Raw genomic sequence first — 20,150 nt, 5'->3', positions numbered from 1 at the left:
TGGCACGAACGTTGCAGACACTTTGCGAACATTAAGCACCTCATGAATGATGTGATGTACTGAGTCGTAACTGATTTTTCGTATCTGCGGCTATTTCACCCACCGCCCCTTGGCTTCAAATGATGCAGTAGACTCTGGTGTCACATGGCGGTGTGTGCGACTTGAGCACTGAGCGTCTGCCACAGGAGTCACGCAGTTTCCGAACCTACTACTCATCCCACACACTTGCTTCAGTAATACACTAGCATCACCGTAGTCAATCTTCAGTCGCTGGTGGATTTCCGTAGGTTTCGTTCCTTCGCCGCCCAGAAAACGTATGACAGAACGCTGTTCCGCCTATGTGTATGTCTCAATTGGGGCAGCCAGCCAGTTTGGAGAGGAATTGTCGCCGCGTTTCGCTTGTCTTAAGTATGCTTCTGCCTGCAGGGCATTCCTTACATCACTGGTAACAGTACTGCCAACTTACAAAACAACGGCGGATATCTCATGTTTTAATTACACTTTTGAAGTTTTCATTTTATTCCCTTCCTTCGGGCTAAAAGAAACTGTCAGCATCGTTCTACGCCTGTTGTTCCTTCATATTTTAGATGCAGACTCTGTCACAACCTTTGATATTAAATTAAACCGAGTATTCCTCAATACCTGGATAAATATTTTTCGTTTACATCAAAGCATCAGGTTTTCTTATAATCTCTAAGCTTTTGAAAACTTCCTCTGGCTTTGTCGTGAGGTGCTAACAATAGTCACACAACTTTACACCTACATAGATACTCTGCAAATCACATTTATGTGCGTGGCAAAGGGCTCATCGAACTACCTTCACAATTCTCTAGTATTCTTATCTCGTATAGCGCGCGGAAAGAACTGACACCTATATCTTTCTGTACGAGCTGTGATTTCCCTTATTTTATCGTAGTGATCGTTTTTCCCTACGTAGGTTTGCGTCATCAAAATATTTTTCGCTTTCGGAAGAGAAAGTTGGTGATTGGAATTCTGTGAGAGAATTCCTCCGCAACGAAAAACTCCTTTGTTCTAATGATGTCCATCCCAAATCCTGTATCATTTCAGTGACACTCTCTCCTCTGTTTCACGCTAATACGAAACGTGCTGCCCTCCTTTGAACTTACTCCGTCACTCCTATCTCGTAAGGATCACACTCCATGAAGCAGTATTCTTAAAAATTGGACGGACAAGCGTAGTGTAGGAAATCTCCATAATAGATCTGTTACATTTTCTAAGTGTTCTGCCAATGAAACGCAGTCTTTGATTAGCCTTTCCCACAACATTTTGTTTGTGTTCCAATTTAAGTTGTTCGTAATTGTAATTTCTAGGTTGAAGTTACGACCTTTAGGTTCTTTCCGCGTCGGTTATAATTATCTGTATCTGCGAAGCTAATGGCAAGTTTGCATGTTTCTCTGTTCTCTTTGTACCAAAAGCGAAACTGAAAATTTTATCATTAAACTGACAGTAGTATGTGAGCCGTCACTAAAACATTCATTGTACACCATCTCTTTCCCTCCATTTTCGTTAGGGTTTCAAATGCAAATATTAACATATTAATAGCGAGTTTGTAAAATACAAAGAGCTCATAGTGGAACTGCAATAAAGGTATCATTACGTGTGACAGCAATTCCACGCACAAACCTCATACGCAATTATCCACGTATCACTCTAACCCAGAAATTTTAAAAAAGAATTTACGCAGCAGTATTCATCACGGCACTTTCCCACATTCAAACCACGTAATGTGAATTTCAGAACGTGTGCCGTTCCATTACTACTTATACGGATTATAGGAACTAAGCTTTTGTTAGAGGTTCGGAAAGGACATTTTAAAGCAGAGCGAACCTGTTATATATTTTTCCCTAGTTTCGATCTCAAATCATCAGGCTGCGATGTATTATTCATGTAACACCAGAGGAGCGGTTCGTTGATGTCGAAATTATAAGCTGAGAGGAGGAGTCCGCTGTATCAAGCATCATGATTTCTAATACAATTGTTCTCTTGACACCCTCACACTATGTTATAAACAATGGCGCTTGATGCAATGGACTTACATGTTGCATTATTCATATTTACTAATCTGATGTTGATTTATGACCTTAACTGGTCAAAAAGTTAAATATTGTTGATATTACAATTTCTGGAGGTTTTAAGGGGATGACACCCTGCTTATCTAACACATGTTAATTAGGCAAGTATTTGACCCATTTCTGAAAAAAATATTTGATGCAGGACCGTAATATTTTTACTGTATGTTAGTTACATGATGCTAATAGAGTCAACTGTACTAAAATCCACTGTATCCATTTTATAGTTTTTAAGAAATACTTTTTTAAATTTATTAACAAAAATATTAAGTTTTTTCTTTAGAAAATATTTTTGTGAAATTCCTAATGCAGGAATATTAATGAATGTAGTACCAAAGGTGGATTTTTATGTTATGCAGAGTCTCTGAAAATTTCAGCCATTTATCTATGATAGTTTCTGATATAATCGGGCACTTGTACTGAAAATTTTAGTCTGCGGGAAATTGACTAAAGAAAAAACTTTTGAAATTTGTTACAATTAATTAAAACTGTTCTGCTGCATATGATGGCCCTTCTTTGGTCTCTAGCACGCCTTCGAACTTCCTTTTTACCTTACCCATATTAGGTGCAGCCCTGTTTGCATCGGCTATCCACATTTTATCTCAATATTGCAGCCCAGGGGTCATATTTTCACCAGGATTAATTCACAGCTTTTTCAGTACGCAAAACTTCCCAATATTACCACAACTGAATGTAATAGCAGCATCATGAACTCCTAGTTTCATTGTATGCATTCCTACAAATACAGTTTTAGGAAGGCGGTTCCAAATTATGCTGTTGAAACATTCATTTGGGTTCTGTGTTTGTCCATGCAGCCATTTCCTTAGAAGGCCTGGATGAGCCAAGTATCTGAAAATAGGTTTAATTGCTGTAATAACACCACCAGGAACAGAATGCTGCTGAGAATAAGATCGTCCAGTTGTATTTTCTCCTGATGGACACAATCCATGAGATGGCTTATCATCAGCAGAGAACTTATGGAGGAATATGGCCCAAACATCTCTCTTCATTGTCTTCAGATTTTCTTTATTTCTCCTAATTGCCTGCCCATAGCATAACTGCAAGTTTTCTATTTCAGTTGTAGTTAACCAACCCTGTCCGGTCAACAATTTTCCATCTTCTAATTTTTTTACTCCCCTATCAACAGTTTTCTCAGCCTTTTTCCCAAACGTTTTTCAACATAGCCTACACATTCTATTTTGCTAGTAATGCCATCTCCATATGGCTTACAGTTAACGATATTGTTGTATGCCTTACTGTCACCACCGCCCAAATATTTGGAGTACCGTAAGATTCTTGGTTCTCCGGAGCGATGGAATATTTGTTGTACTCAATGAACTTCCATACCACCACTTGTTCCTCTAAAATTAGCAACAAAGTTGTTTTCTTTATGTTCACTGCCTTTACAACATTTGCAATATTTAGACATTTTCTTCACATCGCCGGCCGCGGTGGTCTAGTGGTTCAGGCGCTCAGTCCGGAACCGCGGGAGTGCTACGGTCGCAGGTTCGAATCCTGCCTCGGGCATGGATGTGTGTGATGTCCTTAGGTTAGTTAGGTTTAAGTAGTTCTAAGTTCTAGGGGACTGATGACCACAGATGTTAAGTCCCATAGTGCTCAGAGCCATTTGAACCATTTTTTTTCTTCACATCTAACACTTTACTGTGTCTACACCCGTGTCAGTCACTACTCCATTTGGAGAAGTATGTCCCGTTTTCTGCCAACTTCCATCACGTGCAACTGCAATATCCGAACATCCATCATTTTCTTCCACTGCTTCCCTAGCAGCCAGTTTCATGCTTTCCTGACTGACCTCACATACAGCTTTCTCTAATATTGCAGTCAGTTTTTCAAATTTATTTGGTGGTTGATGTAAGTTCATCACTGAAGAAAATGTTCTCCCTGCAGCCATGCCCTTGCCAATGGATCGTAAGGCATAAACTAATCTAGTACTGACTACATAAGGGCCACTTCCATCTGGCTTTGAAGAACGCATAAATGAAATCACAGCTGTCCATTTAGTGCAAATTAAATCCAAAGCAATTGCTAGGCCTTTTCTCTCACTGGCGCGCTCACTAATTTTCACACACTGCCTCACCACACTGTCTACATTGTACAGATTTAGAAATTACATCTGATAATATTCTCAAATTTATAATAATGTTACAGTGAATTCGTTTAACTCTCTTGAAATGGGGAGAACTTTTTTGATGATGTTCTTGTTGAAGAAATATAATTAGAAAAATCGTTGCCAGGTGACAATCTCTTGTACAGAAAGCTTTCTAAACTTGTTTGCTCTAAATTGTCGTTTTTTGAAATTGTCTTTCGTTTCGTCATCTTCAATAAACAACAAAACACAAACAAACAAGCACTCCAAATGTAATTATAACAGCTACTCGCAATCACAATTGAACAGAACTAACCGCGTGTTTGAAAGCGTGTTGTTCACAAACTGCAGAAACAAAAGAATACCGACCGTTGCATTCCAAGAATAGCCAACACACTCGGGAGTAAAAACAAAAACGTGCAACGTAGGGGATATAAAGATCCAAAATATTTGCAGAAAAGTGGGTGACAGAAAAGTGGGTGACAGAAAAGTGGGTGACAGAAAAGTGGGTGACAGAAAAGTGGGTGACAGAAAAGTGGGTGACAGAAAAGTGGGTGACAGAAAAGTGGGTGACAGAAAAGTGGGTGACAGAAAAGTGGGTGACAGAAAAGTGGGTGACAGAAAAGTGGGTGACAGAAAAGTGGGTGACAGAAAAGTGGGTGACAGAAAAGTGGGTGACAGAAAAGTGGGTGACAGAAAAGTGGGTGACAGAAAAGTGGGTGACAGAAAAGTGGGTGACAGAAAAGTGGGTGACAGAAAAGTGGGTGACAGAAAAGTGGGTGACAGAAAAGTGGGTGACAGAAAAGTGGGTGACAGAAAAGTGGGTGACAGAAAAGTGGGTGACAGAAAAGTGGGTGACAGAAAAGTGGGTGACAGAAAAGTGGGTGACAGAAAAGTGGGTGACAGAAAAGTGGGTGACAGAAAAGTGGGTGACAGAAAAGTGGGTGACAGAAAAGTGGGTGACAGAAAAGTGGGTGACAGAAAAGTGGGTGACAGAAAAGTGGGTGACAGAAAAGTGGGTGACAGAAAAGTGGGTGACAGAAAAGTGGGTGACAGAAAAGTGGGTGACAGAAAAGTGGGTGACAGAAAAGTGGGTGACAGAAAAGTGGGTGACAGAAAAGTGGGTGACAGAAAAGTGGGTGACAGAAAAGTGGGTGACAGAAAAGTGGGTGACAGAAAAGTGGGTGACAGAAAAGTGGGTGACAGAAAAGTGGGTGACAGAAAAGTGGGTGACAGAAAAGTGGGTGACAGAAAAGTGGGTGACAGAAAAGTGGGTGACAGAAAAGTGGGTGACAGAAAAGTGGGTGACAGAAAAGTGGGTGACAGAAAAGTGGGTGACAGAAAAGTGGGTGACAGAAAAGTGGGTGACAGAAAAGTGGGTGACAGAAAAGTGGGTGACAGAAAAGTGGGTGACAGAAAAGTGGGTGACAGAAAAGTGGGTGACAGAAAAGTGGGTGACAGAAAAGTGGGTGACAGAAAAGTGGGTGACAGAAAAGTGGGTGACAGAAAAGTGGGTGACAGAAAAGTGGGTGACAGAAAAGTGGGTGACAGAAAAGTGGGTGACAGAAAAGTGGGTGACAGAAAAGTGGGTGACAGAAAAGTGGGTGACAGAAAAGTGGGTGACAGAAAAGTGGGTGACAGAAAAGTGGGTGACAGAAAAGTGGGTGACAGAAAAGTGGGTGACAGAAAAGTGGGTGACAGAAAAGTGGGTGACAGAAAAGTGGGTGACAGAAAAGTGGGTGACAGAAAAGTGGGTGACAGAAAAGTGGGTGACAGAAAAGTGGGTGACAGAAAAGTGGGTGACAGAAAAGTGGGTGACAGAAAAGTGGGTGACAGAAAAGTGGGTGACAGAAAAGTGGGTGACAGAAAAGTGGGTGACAGAAAAGTGGGTGACAGAAAAGTGGGTGACAGAAAAGTGGGTGACAGAAAAGTGGGTGACAGAAAAGTGGGTGACAGAAAAGTGGGTGACAGAAAAGTGTGCATGACACATAAACACATGTGGTAGGAAAATGCTCTTTAAATGATCGAAAAATTTTTTTTCAGCAAAACCCTTTTCAGAGTACTTAAATAAAACCTTAATCTATCGAAATATGATTAAAACCGAAAATCGATCTTTTTCGACCTGAACCATTGTGTGGTCCCCTTAAGACGACCTTTCTGACCCATTTAAGAAGTGCTAAGCAATTTAATTAGAGAGTTGGTAGTTTAGCAAGACAGTCCCGAATTATGTCCACACTTCACAGAGTGTGGAACTGAAGATTTCTGAACACACCCATCATGGAATGCGACAAGCGATTAACGTCTGGATAACGAGTGCTTCATAGAGGGTGCAGGTTTAAGTCACGTGAAGGGCAATAGTTTCACAAACCTACTAGACGTATTATTCATTCATTGATGCATACGTTTTTCATCGTTCTTCTGACTGGTTTTGGTGCGGGCCGCCTCGAATTATTCTTTGGTACCAAGAGCAGCAATTGCACCATACATCTTCAGTTATTTGTTACATATACTCCAACTCCGATACGTGTCTTTCCCCACAGCTTCTACCCTGTACAGCTTCTACCCTGTACAGCTTCCTCTGCTACCATGGAACTTATTCGTTGATTCCGTAACAGATGACCAGTCATCCTGTCCCCACTCCTAGTCAGAGATTTCCGTACGTCCCTTTCTTCGCCGATTCTGGAAATATCCTCCGCATTAATCGCCTTATCAGTCCACCTAATATTTCAATATTCTTCTGTACCACCAAATCCAAATACTTCGATGCTCTTCTGGTTATAGCATCGCCCGTGATTCACTTCTACAAACCGTTGTGTTCCAGACGTATATTCTCAGAAATTTCTTCCACATACTAAAGGCTAGTTTTGATACCAGTGGAGTTCTCTTGGGCAGGAATGCCCTCTTTGCAAGTGCTGATCTGTTTTTTATGTCCTTGCATCGTCCATAACGAGTTTTCTTCCAAGGCAACACAATTCCTTAACTTCGCGTGCTTAGTGGGACCGAAATTTGATGTTAAGTTTATCGATAATATTATTTTACTACTCCTCATTGCTTTTCATATTTCCTCGGTTTACTCTCAGTCACTATTCCGTACTCAATGGACTGCATTTCGTCTATCACAACCCCTACAACAATTCTTCACTAGCAATGTCATCAGTGAATCTTATCATTGATATACTATTACTCCGAATTTTAATTCCACTTGTAAACCTATTTATTTTTGTCATTGCTTTTTCGATGCACAGATTGAACAGCAGGGGCAGAAGACCACATTCCTGTCTTACACCCTTTTTGATCCCGGAAACTTCCATTCTTGGCCCTTCAAGCTTTTTTGCCTAATGTGTATTACTCGTCTTTCTCTATAGCTTACGCAGATTTTTCTGACAGTTCTGAACATTTTTCATCTTTTCACACGACGAATGCTTTGTCTAGTCCGACAGAGCCTACAAAGATCTTTTTTTGTTCTTTTATTAAGTTTTGCTTCCAGTAGTAGGCACAACGTCAGAATTGCCTTTCTTCTCGCACTCCTCTGCTCTTGCTATCTTCTGAACTGCGTGGATTATGTTTTTTTCCGAATTTCTGATGGTATGTCGCCGGTGCCATACAGTCTACGCACATACATGGACGGTCTCTTAGCTGCCACTTTCTCCAATGTTTTCAGAAATTCCGAAGGAACATTATTAATCCCATCTGCCGTATTTGATCTCAAGTATTCTAAACCACTGTAAAAATCTCATTCCAGTACTGGAACACCAACGTCTTCATTATCGACTACCATAGAGGCCTTCAGTGTACCTTTTCCATCTACCCACTCTGCTTGTAGAAGTAGAATTCTTATTGCACTCTTAATGTTACCTCCCTTGCTTTTAATTTCACCGGTGTCTGCTATGACTTTCCTGTACGTTGAATCAATCCTTCCGATAATTTTTCTTTAATTTCTTCACATTTTAGTGCGCCATTTCGCCTTGGCTTCCTTGAAGTTCCTACAGATTTTATTCCTGAACGGTTTATATTTCTGTTTTCATGAATTTCGCTGTAATTTCTGTACTTCCTTGTTTCGTTAATCAGTTGAAGCGTTTCTCCTAAAACTGAACGTTTCTTCATTGGTAAATTCCCTATAACTATGTCTATAATGCTTTTGTGAATATCCTTGTCAGGTACGTCCATTCCTGTTCACATGAACTACCTGTTGAGATACTCATTATTTCAGCCTTGAAGAACTTGAAACGCAACCTCCTCACTCACCAGCACTTCAGCATTCCACCTCATTCTACACTGATTCTTCCGAACGATTCTCTTGAACTTCAGTCTACTATTCTTCATTAGTAAATTGTATTCTCAGTCTCTATCTGTTCATGAGTACATCTTACACCCAATATCTGACTTCTGTATCTGTCTAACCATGATGTAATCCACTGGTAATCTCCAGGCCTTTCCGAAGTATACCACGTCCTCTTCGGGTTTTTGAACAGTGTAGTCGGTATTACTAGCGGACATTTATTCCAAATCTCGGTCTTTTCCGTCTCTTATTCCTGTTACCAAACCCATTATCTCCCGTAACTCTTTCTTCTGTTCCAAATCCTCCGTGATTATTAGATTCTCATTCCTTTCACATACTGGATTACCTGTCCAGTAACTTCACATACTTCCTCCATCTCTTCATTATCTGCTTGGGACATCGGCGTGTATAGATGAATTGTTATAGGCGTCGGTTTGATGTCGGTTCTGATAAGAAAACCCTACCACTGAACTGTTCACAATAACTCCCCCTCTGCCCTAACTCCATATTCATAACGAGTCCTATTTCCATTATAAAATTTTCTGATGCTGTTGATATTGTCCTATACTCGCGTGTCCAGAAACTCTTGTTTCCATTTCTCTTCACTGAGCATCACTGTATCTACGTTAAGCCTTACAATTTTCCTTTTCAGATTTTCAAGTTTCCCCACGACGTTCAAAATTCTAATATTGCATACTCCGACGTTGCCCTTTTGTTGGTTATTCAACCTTTTTCTCATGATCATCTCCCCCTGGTCATTCCCTCCAGGAGATCCGAATGGGGGACTACTCCGGAATCTTTTGCCTACGGAGAGATGATCATGACACTTTCAATTACAGGCCACACGTCCTGTGGATACACATTCGGCGTCTCAAAGGCCGTGATTTCCATTTCCGTCGATCATTGCTCCTTCTTCCGCCTTTCACTCTCAACCCAGACGAAAGAGGTTGCACTGAAAGTCTGTCCGTTCCTCCACCCTTCTTGCCAAGACTGTTGGAAGAGTGGGGGTTATGTCTTATGTCACAGGTCTTCGGCAGCCATTGCTGCTAATTTTCATTCAAAATTTAGGCAGTGGCGAGGTTCGAACCCGGGACATTTTGCTTACTAATCAAAGGTGGTACCCCCAGACCACGGGTCCACTCTTACAGTTCAAGAAATTCCGAGTCAAGGAGCGTTACACGCGAGTTACTTCCAATGACGTCAACATTTTTCCAACTGGAACCATACTCATAAATAGACACTGAGGTGCCAAAACATTCCGGATTCACTGCAGGTGGTACGGACAGGCAGTACTGTGAAGTACTTTTGCACATGGTCTCTAAATACTATCTTGAAAAACTAGTTAGATCTTCTTGTTATAACCAGACCTGATCTTATAGACAATTTCAGCATAAGAGGAATGTATTAGTGATCATGATATAGCGACGATGGTTTCTGAAGTCAATAAATCTGTCGAGAAGGTTAGGAGAGTATTCACGCCAGAAAAAGCAGATAAGCACATGTTACCATACCACTTAGGTAATGAATGGACATCATTTAGCTCCTGTATGACGGACACAGAGGAATTGTGGGCAAACTTGAACTGATTGTTAATCGCGCCCTGGAGTCGTATGTGCCAAGTAAGTGGATTAAGGATAGCAGGGAGTCTACGCAGTTTAAAATAAAATTAGGAATGTACTGAGGAAACGGATTGTTGCTAACCAGCAAATGTCGACAGGCAAAAGTGAGTGGAATTCAGCGTCCCTAAAAGATCAACGTGCGAAATATGTAACGTCCACCATCATACCTGAACTAAGGTTTTCGCCGAGAACAAGAGAAAATTCTGATCATACCTAAAACGCTGGCGGGTCGAAGGTATCTACCCAGTCGCTCGTCGAGCAGTCAGGTGACAATAGAAAACGCAAAAGGAAGGCTGAAGTTGTGTCTTTCACGTGTAAGGCACCTTTCACGCAGGAACATCGAACAAACATACCGTCGATTTTGAAACTTCCTGGCAGATTAAAACTGTGTGCCGGACCGAGACTCTAACTCGGGAAACTTGCAGGACTAGCACTACTGGAAACGTACCCCAGGCTGTGGCTAAGCCATGTCTCTGCAATATCCTTTCTTTCAGTGGTGCTAGTCCTCCTAGTTTTGGAGGAGAACTTCTGTGAAGTTTGGAAGGTAGGAGACGAGGTACTGGCGGAAGTAAAATTGTAAGGACGGGTCGTGAGTCGTGCTTGGGTAGCTCAGTTGGTAGAGCACTTGCCCGTGAAAGGCAAAGGTCTCGAGTTAGAGTCGCGGTCCGGTACACAGTTTTAATCTGCTAAGAAGTTTCAAAATCAGCGCACACTCCGCTGCAGAGTGAAAATTTCATTCTGAAAACATACCGTCGTTTTGCCATGCCACTACCTCCAGCAGCCGCGTGGTCTAGGCGCCTTGCCACGGTTCGCGCGGCTCTGGCTCTCCCCGTCGGACGTTCGAGTCCTCCCTGTGTGTGTGTGTGTGTGTGTGTGTGTGTGTGTGTGTGTGTGTGTGTGTGTGTTTGGTCCTTAGCGCAAATTAGTTCAAGTTAGATTAAGTAGTGTGTAAGCCTAGGGACCAACGACATCAGCAGTTTCATCCCATAGGAACCTACCAAAACTACCTCGTAAATGGAGTACAGAGAAACAGCCGTCCCTGGCGTAGAGAAGTAACTAAAAAGAGCTGGAAACAAGTAAATCGCCAGGTCCAGAGGGAATCGCAAATCGGTTTCGTAGAGGGTATTCTGCAGCATTGGCCCCTTGCGTAGGTTGCATTTACCGCCAACCTCTCCCCAGAGCAAAGTCCCAAAGGACTTGGAAAGAACAATAGATTGCTCGTGTATTTACGAAAGGTAAAAGAATGGAACCACATAATTACAGATCATTATCCTTAACATCAGTCTGCTGCGAAGGAGCGAACTTTACCCACTGTCAAAGCTGTCGGTGCCTCAGGAAGGAATTCAATAAGCAGCAACAAAAACTTTTCGTCATTTGCCGGACGACGTGTAATGTCTGACAGGTAGCGAACCAAGTTTTAATGTCGTCGTAATGCCATCTATATCTTTTATTGAACTGGAGATGTAGATTTAACTTTCAACTATCATCAATGCGTTGTAAGTAATCATGTAGACTGAACGTAATTACGACACACATTTCAATCTACTTTAGAAATGTAGAAGCATTATGGAAGTTGCACTAACGGTTGTACACGCGTCAGTTAGTTTGGAATATGTGTCATTATAATTACGTTCACACCGCATGACTAATTATAACGCTCAGCTGATAGCTGCACTGTCAATTGAAATCCATATCTCCAATGCAATCCAGCCTTGTCGTCAAATACGAGGTTTCTAGGAAGCCAGCTTACTCGGATCAATTGACAACATTCAAACAAATCGTATTAATGAGTTTTATTACGAAAAATGACAATACTTAATTTCGACAACTACATAGAAGTGTCGCATGCAGATGGCGACATACAAAACAATGAATCTTCTTCAGTGTAAACAGTTCCAAGTCTGTGCTACGTAGATAGCATAAGCAAAATATTTGTAATTAGCGCTTCTAACCAAGTCGCTTGCTTCTGATTGGTCGACACATTCCGGTACTAGGTGCCATAACGCCTCAATTCTCTTATTAATTGTTCATATACTTTTAATTGTATTTAACCTATTTTTCAGTATGACGATCTCTCGTCGTTACCCTGAGTCCACCGGTTTTGTTTATTAAATTTCACTGGTTTTGAAAAACGTAAGAGTAACTATAGTGCAACCGAAGTGGTTCGGACATCTTTGGGTCGCTTCGGCGCGCCTGTGAGACAAAGTATTTTGGCTGCGCTAGTCAGATTGTTTCGGGCGTTCTGAAGGTCCGATCACGAAACCGTTTCGGTCGTTCGGAGAGTCGGACGTGTAAGATTATTTCACTCGTTCTTCAGAGCCGGACATTTATCTCTATTTAGGGGCGGACATGTCGTACTCTATATTGGTAGTTGTTAGGAAAGTCACCGTACAATTAAGAAAGCTATGTCGAGCGTTGTAAAAGACAGTGTCGTAGAAAGGGTGATTAATTAAAATATGACAAAACAGGATACAGTAATGAGTATTGTCGCCTACCATTATTGTTAGTACTACAGATCAGATCTTGCCCTCTGTAGATACGAAGACTAACCTGGGCAAGTGGCATCCCATAAAAAACACCATCACAGGTTCAAATTAACAGCCTAGCAGCTTCCGCCGAAGAAGATACAACGAGCTGTCTTCTGCGCTGGGTACACAACTTTAGAAGGCGACAGGTTGGTGGAAAGAACTGTTAGGGACTTTTACTCAATCTTTACAGATCTCTGCAGCTTCCAGATCCGACTTCCAAAGGACACATGTAATTTATAATTCCCTTGCGAAAGAAGATGAAGAAGTTTTAAATCTAATTTAAAATCATTTCTTCTGGGCAAGTACACCTATTCCATTGACGAATTTCTACCTCAAAACTGACAGCCATTAAAAGAAAGTACAGTTGCACTAGTAGGACTAAAAATGATGTGTTCATCAATGTTAACAATGATATCCTGTAAACTGACTCGTTCCACACCTTTTGATTAAGAGACTCGTTAGAATGATCTATGAAACACGTAAAGAAGTAACTAACTAGCTAGGAATAACCAACTGGAGTAACGCGATATCAGTGCACGCGGTCGGAATAGGGTGCTAATTGAGTGCGCGCTGAGAAGACTCGAGTGACGTAACTTTTCAGATAGTAAGAAAACGATGCTTCGAGTTGTAATGGGATAATCTCATCTAACATTAACTTTTTTATAGAAATAGTTGATACTAAGCAACTTGTATAGGTGAACATTATCTCAGCTTTTTAACTAAATGTATTTCAAATAATTCCGTATACCAAGGCTAAAACGTACAGAAAGAAATTATTTTGTGAGCACCCTGTAAGTACAGTTAAAATTACTCTTCTTTTAGAAATATTTGAAATTACGAAATGTCTGGCATACCTCAAATTGATATTATTAATTGCACAATCTAACGCTAAATCTTAAATTTACACACATAAACAACAGTTTTGCATCACTCCGGTTCCCACAACTTCTGAAGATAGACGTTGACTGTGGATACTGTATCACAGACACACTCCCTTTGACGGTTCAGAGATGTCACTAAACTGCCCAAAGATGTAAACTACCATGCATGAGCAGCGCTATTAGACGGAGGGGGTCCGACTACCGATCAGTTCCAGTCATTCCACCAGGAAGGAGGTACACGGCTCGTGTTGTCTGTAGTTCAACCAAGCGTAGACGGTCAATACGACGGTTCGATCGCGTCCGCATTGTTACTTTGTGCCAGAAAGGGCTGTCAAGTGTCCAGGCGTCTCGGAGTGAACCAAAGCGCTGTTGTTCGGACATGGAGGAGATGACAAGCTTGCTCAGACCGCCCAAGGGCTACTACTGCAGTGGATGACCGCAACCTACGGATTATGAGTCAGAGGAACCCTGACAGCAACGCCAACATGTTGAATAATGCTTTTCGTGCAGCCACAGGACGTCGTGTTAAGACTCAAACTGCGCAATAGACTGCATGAGGCGCAACTTCACTCCCGACGTCCATGCTCAGGTCCATCTTTGCAACCACGACACCATGCAGCGCGGTACAGATGCGCCCAACATGCCGAGTGGACCGCTCAAATTGGCATCACGTTCTCTTTACCGATGAGTGTCGCATATACCTTCAACCAGACAATCGCTGGAGACGTTTTTAGAGGCAAACCCTTCAGGCTGAACGCCTTAGACAAACTGTGCAACGAGTGCAGCAAGATGGAAGTTCCGCGATGTTTTGGGGTGGGATTATGTGGGTCCGACGTGTGCCGCTAGTGGTCATGGAATGAGCCGTAACGGCTGTACGATACGGAATGGCATCCTCCGACCGGTAGTGCAACCATATCGGCTGCATATTGGCGAGGTATTCGTCTTGATGAGCGACAGTTCGAACCTCCATCGTGCACATCTTGTGAATTCCTTCAGGATAACGACATCGCACGACTAGAGTGGCCAGCATATTTTCTGGACACGATTCCTATCGAACATGCCTGGTATATATTGAAAAGGGTTATTTATGGACGTGACCCACGAACCACTGTGAGGGATCCACGGCAAATCGTCGTTGAGGAGTGGGACAATCTAGACCAACTTGTGGATAGTATGCCACTACGAATATAGGCATGCATCAATGCAAGAAACCGTGCTACTGGGTATTAGAGGTACCGATGTGTACAGCAATCTGGACACCATCTCGGAAGGTCGCGCTGTATGGTGGTACAACATGCACTGTGTGGGTTTCGTGAGCAAGAAAAAGGGCCGAATGTTTATGTCGATCTCTACTCCAATTTTCTGTACAGGTTCCGGATCTCTCGTAACCGAGGTGATGCAAAACGTTTTTTGGTCTCTGTATTTCTAGTCACTTATAACTTATGATGTGACTTGGTGAAGATTCTTCTTATGACAAGTAGGCATGTAAACTCCTTTGCTTTATGAAGTGTTTGAAATAATATGAGTACCGCAGGATGTTGGGAGTAATGGGTGTAATGCCACTTCCTCGGACGAGAAATAAAAATCAAAAATTAGCTCCCAATACCCCAAAGATTTCCCCCCATGACCCAAATTCCCAAAAAAGTGAATAAGCGAACAAAGTTCCATTTATCACTATTATTAGAACAATAACAAGTAATTAAATCAGGAATCTAAGACTTGAAAATTTAGCAATCTACGAAAGAAGGATTAAATTTCAGTAAAATTAAAATCAAAATCATAATAAATCTCAAAATTAGCATAAATTAACATTCGCAAAGTAGAACCAACGATCCCAAAGAATACTCCGTGTGAGTACTCTTTGGGAATCGTGAGTAATGACTAAGTATAATTCAACGCATTGTCACTACGTTAAGAGTGTTAGCCGAAGCAGGTCATATATTTGAATGCTCGTACATGTAGGCGCGCTTAGATTGTTTTTGTGATCGAATAATTGCGATCTATTATGACGCCGTAATACGATCTTCTGACTTCAAATATCACGACATTAGAATTCGAACGGAGGACTTTTACCTACTAGAATAAAGTGAACTTTTAACTAGATAATTGAACTCAACACTACTTAGACAGTGATTTAGACAACAAACACTGATAGACAATTTTCATTCATAATAGCCAGTGGTTTATGGAACTTCAGTGATAGGTCCGAAACATATAATTCCCCCCCCAACATCTGGGAAAGTTTCCTTCTCAAGGCTCGGTTAGGAAGTGACTGATATTGCGAAATAATACACCCTATAGTGCCAAGTCGTGCATTTGTGATTTAAAATTCTATCAAATTATTGACATGAAACTCCCGAGTAATAATTACGCGCAGCGATAATATTTGACTGTAGCGCTCGGCGCTTGTGTAGAATCTTTGACTCAAATAACAAGCCCACTGTTACGATTTCTTAGATACTTGAAATTACGACCAGCCTGTAGGGAATTTGTTGTGGATGTGACTGTATTGGTTTTATCATTAATATTTCATCATTAATCAGTTAAACATCGATTACGAACTATTAATTACGATTCTCGGTGATGTAAATATCTCACGCACGTCGACATTTCGGTTCAGCACTGTTATTTTGTGTAACGTCGTCTTCGTAATTTGATAACAATGTCAACACTCTACCGACTGTCGCCGAGTTTTAGCCGAGGCCAAGTACAAATCAAACCAGATCATCAAGAAGAAGAGACGTTGTATGGGTATGCCTCTGATGAGACGGCCGTGTTTTTATTATTAACACTAACTATGAAAAATGGTTCAAATGGCTCTGAGCACTATGCGGCTTAACTTCTGAGGTCATTAGTCGCCTAGTACTTAGAACTAATTAAACCTAACTAACCTAAGGACATCACACATATCCATGCCCGAGGCAGGATTCGAACCTGTGGCCGTAGCGATCGCTCGGCTCCAGACTGTAGCGCCTAGAATCGCACGGCCACTCCGGCAGGCACTAACTATGTAATTTGTGGTGTTATAGAAACGGAAATTTTGAAGTCGGCGTAATATTGAAAAATGTAAAAAAAAAAATTGCCTCGACCGATGTAATCTATGCTGAAGGAACGACACCCGGTGTGCACGCGTCCGCTGCGGAGGCGGCCTGTGCCCTACACTTGACGGACTTCTCGCGCAAAGAGGGGAGCAACAGTTGTCTCGCGCGGACTTAGCACGTCGTCCGAGCAACAGGTAAGGCACGCGCACGGCTGCCCAAAGGCGGCAGCAACAGCAACAGGTTAGGCCGGCCCGGGCCACACACACACACACACACACACACACACACACACACACACACACACACACACACACACAAGGCACGCTAAACCACCATCACCCACTCACAACTCCTACACACTGCCCAGAGATTCCGAATTCCTTCTCTGCCACGCACTTCCTGCTACACCCAACAGTTCCACAGACGTAAAACGCCAGACGTTAGCAGCACCCAGTGTGGTCCACAGGTGTGGGAGCACCCTTCTGAAGCAAAACCAGCTATATGAACCAAAATTCAGAGTCGCATAACATGAAATGTATGGAAGGGAATACCTGTGAGGTTATGTCAGCAAAGTGGCGGTCATTTTGAAAGCTCCAACCTCGGCTGCAACCCGTGATTTTAAAATGTGGCGTGATAGTCAATTGACGTATCAAACAGATTATGCGGAGAAAGTAATGGCGTCTATCAAATGGTTCAAATGGCTGTGAGCACTATGGGACTTAACATCTGAGGTCATCAGTCCCCCAGAACTTAGAACTACTTAAATCTAAATAACCTAAGGACATCACACACATCCATGCCCGAGGCAGGATTCGAACCTGCGACCGTAGCAGTCGCGCGGTTCCGGACTAAAATTCTAGAACCGCTCGGCTACAGGGGCCGGCAATGGCATCTTTCATTTGAGCATAGATTTGCTCAAATGTCGAAGGGGGACCGACTCGAGTCGGATCCAAGCACTGAAATACACTCCTGGAAATGGAAAAAAGAACACATTGACACCGGTGTGTCAGACCCACCATACTTGCTCCGGACACTGCGAGAGGGCTGTACAAGCAACGATCACACGCACGGCACAGCGGACACACCAGGAACCGCGGTGTTGGCCGTCGAATGGCGCTAGCTGCGCAGCATTTGTGCACCGCCGCCGTCAGTGTCAGCCAGTTTGCCGTGGCATACGGAGCTCCATCGCAGTCTTTAACACTGGTAGCATGCCGCGACAGCGTGGACGTGAACCGTATGTACAGTTGACGGACTTTGAGCGAGGTCCTATAGTGGGCATGCGGGAGGCCGGGTGGACGTACCGCCGAATTGCTCAACACGTGGGGCATGAGGTCTCCACAGTACATCGATGTTGTCGCCAGTGGTCGGCGGAAGGTGCACGTGCCCGTCGACCTGGGACCGGACCGCAGCGACGCACGGATGCACGCCAAGACCGTAGGATCCTACGCAGTGCCGTAGGGGACCGCACCGCCACTTCCCAGCAAATTTGGGATACTGTTGCTCCTGGGGTATCGGCGAGGACCATTCGCAACCGTCTCCATGAAGCTGGGCTACGGTCTCGCACACCGTTAGGCCGTCTTCCGCTCACGCCCCAACATCGTGCAGCCCGCCTCCAGTGGTGTCGCGACAGGCGTGAATGGAGGGACGAATGGAGACGTGTCGTCTTCAGCGATGAGAGTCGCTTCTGCCTTGGTGCCAATGATGGTCGTATGCGTGTTTGGCGCCGTGCAGGTGAGCGCCACAATCAGGACTGCATACGACCGAGGCACACAGGGCCAACACCCGGCATCATGGTGTGGGGAGCGATCTCCTACACTGGCCGGTTACCACTGGTGATCGTCGAGGGGACACTGAATAGTGCACGGTACATCCAAACCGTCATCGAACCCATCGTTCTACCATTCCTAGACCGGCAAGGGAACTTGCTGTTCCAACAGGACAATGCACGTCCGCATGTATCCCGTGCCACCCAACGTGCTCTAGAAGGTGTAAGTCAACTACCCTGGCCAGCAAGATCTCCGGATCTGTCCCCCATTGGGCATGTTTGGGACTGGATGAAGCGTCGTCTCACGCGGTCTGTACGTCCAGCACGAACGCTGGTCCAACTGAGGCGCCAGGTGGAAATGGCATGGCAAGCCGTTCCACAGGACTACATCCAGCATCTCTACGATCGTCTCCATGGGAGAATAGCAGCCTGCATTGCTGCGAAAGGTGGATATACACTGTACTAGTGCCGACATTGTGCATGCTCTGTTGCCTGTGTCTATGTGCCTGTGGTTCTGTCAGTGTGATCATGTGATGTATCTGACCCCAGGAATGTGTCAATAAAGTTTCCCCTTCCTGGGACAATGAATTCACGGTGTTCGTATTTCAATTTCAAGGAGTGTAATTCAGTGGTGAAGGTTGAAAGTTTGTGGCACACTGGGAGACGAACCGGATCTCCCGCTTCACGCGGCCGATTGCCTTAGCCACCTCAGCCATCCGGAAACATTCCATTTCACCCGAATTCTCACTCTTTGGCACGCTAATAGCGTCACCTGTCCATTAATCCATTTGCTCGTAGCGACACCTCAATTCCGTCAAGAGCCACGCACCCTGTCGTGAATCGGAAGCTATCAAGGCGCTCATGCCGACAAATACATTATATACTGTACATGTCCGACAGAACAGACACCACACCACACTGTTGCCCTTCAAACAGAGGCCGTATATTTTCTTCGAGAATTGATATTAAAGCTCACTGTACCAAAACCAACGGTGTGGAGTCTATTCTGTTGGAACTTCTCAGAGGACACACACACACACACACATACACACACACACACACACACACACACACACACACACACACACACACACACACACACACATTACACAGGGTGTTACAAAAAGGTACGGCCAAACTTTCAGGAAACATACCTCACACACAAAGAAAGAAAATATGTTATGTGGACATGTGTCCGGAAACGCTTACTTCCCATGTTAGAGCTCATTTTATTACTTCTCTTCGAATAACATTAATCATGGAATTGAAACACACAGCAACAGAACGTACCAGCGTGACTTCAAACACTGTTACAGGAAATGTTCAAAATGTCCTCCGTTAGCGAGGATTCATGCATCCACCCTCCGTCGCATGGAATCCCTGACGCACTGGTGCAGCCCTGGAGAATGGCGTATTGTATCACAGCCGTCCACAATACGAGCACGAAGAGTGTCTACATTTTGTACCGGGGTTGCGTAGACAAGCTTTCAAATGCCCCCATAAATGAAAGTCAATAAGGTTGAGGTGAATCGAGGAAGTACAGTACAGTACAGTACGGTACAGTACATACTGACAAAACTAAAATGAGCTCTAACATGGAAATTAAGCGTTTCCGGACACACGTCCACGTAACATCTTTTCTTTATTTGTGTGTGAGGAATGTTTCCTGAATGTTTGGCTGTACCTTTTTGTAACAGCAGTTGACCTGCGTTGCCTGGTGAAACGTTGCTGTGATGCCTCGTGTAAGGAGGGGAAATGCGTACCATCACTTTTACGACTTTGGTAAAGGTCGGATTGTAGCGTATCGCGATTGCGGTTTATCGTATCGCGACATTGCTGC

The sequence above is a fragment of the Schistocerca serialis genome, chromosome 12, assembly GCF_023864345.2.
Source record: "Schistocerca serialis cubense isolate TAMUIC-IGC-003099 chromosome 12, iqSchSeri2.2, whole genome shotgun sequence".
Classification (NCBI taxonomy): Eukaryota; Metazoa; Arthropoda; class Insecta; order Orthoptera; family Acrididae; genus Schistocerca; species Schistocerca serialis.
The sequence above is the reverse complement of the archived record's forward strand: the minus strand, read 5'-3'. Positions refer to the sequence as shown.